Below are 7,522 nucleotides of genomic sequence, written 5' to 3'. Positions count from 1 at the left end.
ACAGAGGAGGAGAGGCTACAGCAACCAGTGAAAATAACAAATGAGCAGAGCCTGGCTAAAGGATTTTACCTAGAGAATTGAAGAATTTGGATTATGGAAATATATGATGTTGTTTATGCATGAGAATAAATTTGCATAAAGAGAATCACCCTGAATCTAACGGGTTTCATTTCATGAAAGCTTTGTAGGGCTTGCTGTTAAGACATACACCATGTGCATTGTGGGTGAGAAGTAGGGACAGGGGGGCAAATTACAACAGGCCTGTACACCACAGTCGTTTATGCTTGTTTTCTCAAGAGTGGATTAAAGCAATATATCGTCCAACAGCTAAACTGATCTGGAAGCAGCAGCTACTACAGAATGCAGCTACCATCTTATTTAATGCAATTTGCCATAAGGGAACACATCATATCCATGCCCTACAATCTGCAGTTGGCACCAGCTAATACCCAGATGAAATGAGAGATGTTAATGATGTATAAAAATGCACAGTGATATGGGCGGTTTATTCTTTGCCAGCTCTCTTCTTGTGATTCCAAATAGTCATGAACAGAGGTCACCATGCTAATAGAGCCCCAGTTTAAATGGGGAGGAGTGTAAGGTAAGCATTTATGACAGGATATTCTCCAGCTCCTTTCTGCCATCCTATTAATTTGACAGCATTCAGGTCATAGTGCCTAGGCTGGTCTGGGGCTTTTCCTTTGGAGGAATGGGATTAGTTAGTAGATCTCTGATGTAAAGGCTGAGAGAGTGAATGGTTTGGGCACTGAGCTTGCTAAGGGTGAAGTTCACTTTACACTTAGACCATGCTAAGGGCACTTAAATGGAAGCATCCACATGTTAAAGCTCATTAACTCATGCTAAGTGCCCCCTGAGCATCTCAAAGTTACACCAGTTCAGGTGAGGGTTAACTCTGGGCTGTGCTACCTGTCTTGTGGTAGGGTAGCTTCAGTCTGCTCCATGGAAATAAAACGAGCAATTTGCAGTCCTCTAGCATCCCAGCATGTACTGCTCCTACCCTGCCATGCATGCAGAGCATGCCCAGATATCCCAGGCTCTAGAGGTCTGCTTATCAGCCCTCTAGTGGCAAGTCAGAGCTCTGCAGGCAACAAACAGTGTTAACCTTTAGCGTGCAACTGCTGACAACACGTTCTAATTTTAACGCTACTTAACATTCTACAGGTTGAGTGCGGTCTAAGTGTCATGTGTAACTTTACGTTATCTCAAATAATCTACCCTCAAAACAATAGGATTAACTGATTTTTCTTTTGTACAGGTATTAAAGCTAACCTTAGCTCAGGTACTAAATTAAAGTAACTTATTTCACTACTCAGGCAAAGCAGCCTAGGGAAGAGGCCTGGACTAGGATGAGGACTCAGAAGATTTCATAGACATTAGAGCTGGAAGGGACCTCATGAGATCATCAGGTCCAGCCGCTGCCCAATAGGCAGGGAGTCAGCTGGGGTCAAATGATCCCAGCAAGATAAGCATCCAAATGTTTCTTAAAAGTGTCCAGGGTAGGTGCTTGCACCACTTCTGAGGGGAGTATATTCCAGGCTCTGTGGACTTGAGCGGTAAAGAAGTTTTTCCTTATGTCCACTCTAAATTGGCCTTCCAGAAGTTTGTGGCCATACACCTCGTTATCCCTTGGGGATGAACAACTGTTCTCCCAGATCCTGCTGCACACCCCTTATATACTTATAGACTGCCACCAAGTACCTCCTGAGCCTTTGCTTCTCCAGGAAATTTTGTTTCATCTACACACGCCCTCCTTCTCTGGCTTTCAGCCTCTCCTCCTAAGGCCTGCTCTCTTGTCCTCTAATGATGTGCGTGGCTATCCTCTGGGCTCTCTCAAGCTTATCCACATCTTTTCTAAAGTGCGGAGCTCAGAATTCCATGCAGTACTCCACCTGTGGCCTCACCAAGGCCGAGTAAAACAGGAGGATGACTTCCTGGGTCTTGCTTGAGATGCATTGGTAGATGCAAGCCAGAGTTTTGTTTACTTTGCCTGCTGCGGCATTGCATTGGTGGCTCATGTTCATCTTGTGGTCAGTCATGACCCCCCAAGTCTCTTTCAGTCATGGTGCTAGTGAGTGTAGCACTGCTGAGCCTATAAGTATGATGTGGATTTTTTCTCCAGAGGTGGAGCACCTTGCATTTCTCTATTTTGAATGCCATTGGTTTTCATCCGTTTACCTTGCAAGCCTGTCATGGTTGGCCTGAACTACTTCAAGATCACAACTACTTCAAGATCGTTTCAGGCTGGACATAAGGAAGAACTTCTTTACTGTCCGAGCCCCCAAGGTCTGGAACAGCCTGCCACCGGAGGTGGTTCAAGCGCCTTCATTGAACACCTTCAAGATGAAACTGGATGCTTATCTTGCTGGGATCCTATGACCCCAGCTGACTTCCTGCCCTTTGGGCAGGGGGCTGGACTCGATGATCTTCCGAGGTCCCTTCCAGCGCTGATGTCTATGAAATCTATGAATCTCCAACCTATCCTTTAGTGTGATCACACTTCCCATGATCTGGGAGCTTACTACCAAACTCTGTCACTGGCCTGCTGGATGACCTTGCTCAAATCACATTATTTCTCTGGATTTGAGCCTCCCCATTTACAAATTAAGACCAAGCCATACCATAACTTGGGGGACTAGGAACCATGAATTGCAAATCAGCCCTAGGATAAAGGCGCTGGGATGACAGCTTCCAGGAAGCCTATGCTGCCACTGATACTTCAGCAGCCCATATTTGGGGAGCATCACTAAGGAGCAGCAAGCCATGCCACTGCTGTAGTCCCTGTGTAAAAAGGTAAGTGCTTGATTTTCTCTCCCTAGTAGGCATTAAGATAAAAATACTGACTTTTTTTGCAAAGCACCCTCTACATAAGAAAAGCATTGCATAAAAGCTAGATATAATTCTGAGAATTCTTTGTTAGGGAAAAAAAATAGTATTCTGTACAAATAGTTAAATGCTTATGTTAAATGAGATTTTTTTCAGAGCATTTATTTTTGTATGACTTCTTTTCCTATTGAAGCCTATGGTAAAACTCATGGAATTAACTAGGAACCCAGGCCAACACAAAAGGCTTTTTAACAATCCCACTTTTAACTTATGATACTCTGTCTCTACAATACTTACCTCTACAATGTTATTCAGACTGTTATTCAAAAACCATGGCTCCCAAACCATGGTAGTAATACATTTGTATGTCAAAATATAAATATTGTAACTTGATCAATGATTCACATGCTAATTGAGTAAAATTCTACAGCATAACCAGATATAGACACTATTTCAAATGGTATTTTCAGACCCTAGGCTTCATGTTTTTATTCTCCTAACAGAGCATGAAAAATCACTTTAATGGTAGTGCCCTTTTGCAGATGTATAGGAAATAAAGTGTGAGGGGTGGGTGTGACTTTGGTGACACATACCAAAAGAAGCCATGAAAAATTCAAGAAACACCACAGACAAGAGGTTTAACAACAGTTTTGTATTGTTCTTTTCCAGCTACCGATGAAGTATTTACACAAATTATATTAAAACAAAGAACAGTTTAGTTTATTTTTTATCACTTAATCCCATGGAAGCCTGTTCTCTAAATGATCAACCCATTAAACTGTTGGTTTTTATTTTGTTTGGAATTTTTTTTTGTAACATAGGAAAAGGAAACAACAGCACTGAGAGAAATAACATTAACTTGCAGGACAGGGGAATACCTATTCTTTTAATACAACAGAGTTGTATTTCATCTGGAAGATGAAATAACCACAGCTCATGTTGGTGTTCAGCCAGTTAGCAAGTACAGAGAAAAACCTCAAGGAAAACAGTTCAATTAAACATTAATTTATGAGGTACTTCAAAGCTGAGGCAAATTTCTATATAATATATAATGTTGTTCAGCCTCTAAAAATGTTGTTATAGATGCAAGGGAAGAGCAATCTTAAGGCTCTCCATAGATTGATTCAATAGAATTAAATGGGGTCTTGCATCATTTAACAAAGACAAATGTATAGTAATAGAAGCACTTGCAAGCGTGCATGTGTATCTATCAGATTTGAGGAAAACAAGGTTATATTTAAAGTATGGTCTTTGTCAGACGTTGGCATAAACAATTTAAGATTTTCAGAGCAAAATTCAGCTTGACAAAGAGCCAGAAGACCAAAGCTCATGTACATAGAAACCTGGATTACCAGGAAACCTCACATAGCAGAAGCTGGAGTGCAGCCTCATGCTCCAGTTCATTACCATCTCTGGAGCTAAAGAAGGTCCTACTTCACTTCTCAAGACTACTGTTGGGAATTTCCTTTCAATGGTGCTTTTATGGGACAAGCCAGTTATACTTAGACCCTCAAGTGACATGAGGAAAGTAGTATACAAGCCAGCATCCTGCAAGTCAGTAGAAATGAAGAAATACAGTTCCTTACCTTTCTCCCCTATTGCTCCACTGGGAGTCAGTAGAGTTAGAAGTGTCTTTTTGAAATACTGACTTAGCATCACATGACAATTATATGATGCAGTCTCTGCTGGCCAATTTAATGAAGAGGCCTATCTCTGATTTAACTGACAAGCTGGTACATAGGCTTGGCAGAATTCGATTTCTTTTTTAAAAAATTGATGGCTAAAATTTGTGTTTATTTTTAAGCATTTATTTTTATCAATTTAAATGTTTTGGGTTGCCCAAAATTTTGGGTGTTTTTCGATTTTTATCAATCTAGTACCTGCACGCGCACACACGGCAGCCACTGCAGGAGCTGCAAGATGTGCTGATAAGGCTGGGCTGAGAGGGGGCATTGGAGAAGCAGGACTGGTAGTGCCTGGGAACCAGTGCCAGTGCTGCTGGCCCCTTGCTTTGCCCAGGGCCCAGCCAGGGCAGGGGCCAAACTCCTGTAGAGCCCAGCCCAGCATTGCCTCCGCAGGAGTTTGGCCCCTACCCTGATCATACAGGAGCCAGTACTGGGCTGGATTGAGCTCCACGGGAATTTGACCGCTGCCCCAATCATGCAAGGGCCAGACTCCCATGGAGCCCAGCCTGGCCTGGCCCAGCCCGGCACTACCTCTGCATGAATGGGGCAGGTATCAAATTCCCATAGAGGCCAGGCCAGGCCAGGCCAGGCCAGGCACTGCAGGAATTTGGCTTTTGCCCCAAATGGCACTTCGGCAGACCAAGCAGCCAGCCAGACTGGGCTCCCTGCTGCTACCAGCCCTCTGCCTCTCCAATCCCTGCTCTCAACATAGCCTTACCAGCATGGCCCCCAGCTCTTGCAGTGTGTGTGTGTGTGTACATGCATGCACAGTGCCCCCTGCCATGGATTGCCTCACCCCCTATCCCCAATTTTTTTAACATGTCCTTTAGGTAAATTTTGATGATTACCAAGGGAAATATTTTCCATCAATCTGTAAGCGTCAGGTGGAATCTATGTTTATCAATCCCTATTGATAAAAATTGAATCCTGCCAAGTCTACTTGCACAGCAACACAGATAGCACATCTGGTTGATGACTGAAGCCATCTGTATACACACTTGACTTGCATAGATGGATCTAATTTTAATGACAGCACATGCTCCTGGCTAATAGTACAGAAAGATTCATTTGCCCATAAGGATACCCTACATTAATCTTTTTGCTTGCGTCAAGCGAAGGCAATCTTTTGGACCCCCAGCATCTCACCATCCTCTCCTCTCCTCCCCTTCCCCCTGCAAGGGGAGAGGAAGGGAATCTGGCTGACTCCCTGACAGCCTGTCCAGTCTGCTCTCAGGAAGCCGTGCTGGTACCCTGTTGTGGCTACTACTGCAGAAACACCAGTGCTGAAATAACAGAAACAGCTGCTGCCACCCCCATCCCCACAAGAGCACTGGCAACAGCTAGTGCATCCATGGTAGCGGCAGAGGGGGCTACCTCGAGTTGATGCTGCTGTCATGCATTTCCTGCAGGCAGCTTTCTCTGCTTCTGCTGTTCCACCGCAACATGGGGCTCTGCTCACCTCCCTTCCCAAGAGGGGAATGAGATGCTGTGAAACCACCTGCCCTCTCCTCTGCTATGGAAGAGGGACTGGGCAGGCTATCAGTGACCAGCAGGCAGAAGCAGCTGCCTGGATCCCTTCCCTGGCAGGAGAGGGCAGATTGTCAGTGATCAAGTTTACTTGGAAGCTGCCTTAGAGCCAGAAGGAACAAAATGAGCAGCTTCTTGCTGTCCACTCGCTGTAAAACGTGCCTATGAGGCAACTTCATAGTGCTTCCACCAGTGCCCCATGTGTGCACACTCCCATAGTGCTTCATGTTTGTAGTGCTATCCAGTGCCTCATAATTTGTGGTGTTACAAATGAGCCTCTGTCCAGACCCCAATATATTCTGCAGGCCTTAACCTGAGGGATGGTATTGCTAGCAAGCCTGCTTCATAGCCATGCTTAACTAGAATTCAGAATAAAAGATCCTTTTTGGCTGTTTTATCACCAGAGATCCCGGTTTTCTCCGATTTAAAAAATCCCCAATTTTTAGTTTAAAATAAGTAATTCCAAATCCACATTTTTCTATGATTAAAATGAAATACTACTGTATCTAGAGAGAGAGAGAGAGAGAGAAATGAATGGTGTTTCATTTCAAACATGGAAAAATGTGGATTTGGGGCTTTTTTTTTTTTTAAACCAAAAATGGGGGATTTTTTTTTAATCAGAGAAAGGTTATGATGTTTGGGAAAAGACTATGGTGAACCCACTTTGATGAAAGTGACAGAGAAATAAAAGGGGGAAAGATCTGGTGTCCAAGAGCTGCAAGTAGCAGCAAGCACCAGGGTCCTGGGCTCTGCGGACTATGTCCAAGAATAAGGCTAAGTGTAAGGTGAGAATAAGAGTAACAAAAACAGTTAGAAGAATGAGAAGCCTACCTGTGGGGGGAGGCAAGAGTGAAGTCAGGGAATTTAACAACAGAGAATGTAAGACTTGGGCAAATGAATAAAAAGGAAGAGCTAAACTGGTAGTGCTGGATTAACTGATTTTCTGTCTCATAATGAGAACAAAGGGATTCACAGAAACATGCTCTATGCGGAATTTAAATGACCCTTTTTAGACTCTTGTTCCAACTGTTCAGTCTCAGTTTTCACAAAAGAAAAGAATCTCATTGAAGCAGCAAATCATTGAGTCTGTTGTAGAGGTGGAAGACGCTCAGAGCAATGCAAATTTTCATCAACAGATGGAGGGATCCTATGTTCCAGTCACCATTTTGCTCCTGGCAGGCAGCAGGAGGCGCACATGGCATCATGTGGCCACCTGCACACAAATGCAGGGCCATGTGCCCCTCATGCCTTTCCTGGGGTTGTGAACAGTAGCGGGGAGCAGTGCCCCCCGCCCCTACCTCTGTGACAGCCTGCAACCCGACCTGTCTGCATGTTTGTGTGGAGTGCGTCTGTCTGCCCTTCACTCCCAAGCCACAGCCCCCAGCCATGCTGTTGCCCCTTAGTCCTGATCCACAGTACCCTGCATCCTGCCAGGGTGTGTGGGGAGCCCCCCCCCGCCCCCCCCC

The sequence above is a fragment of the Alligator sinensis genome, unplaced genomic scaffold, assembly GCF_000455745.1.
Source record: "Alligator sinensis unplaced genomic scaffold, ASM45574v1 scaffold1091_1, whole genome shotgun sequence".
Classification (NCBI taxonomy): Eukaryota; Metazoa; Chordata; order Crocodylia; family Alligatoridae; genus Alligator; species Alligator sinensis.
The sequence above is the reverse complement of the archived record's forward strand: the minus strand, read 5'-3'. Positions refer to the sequence as shown.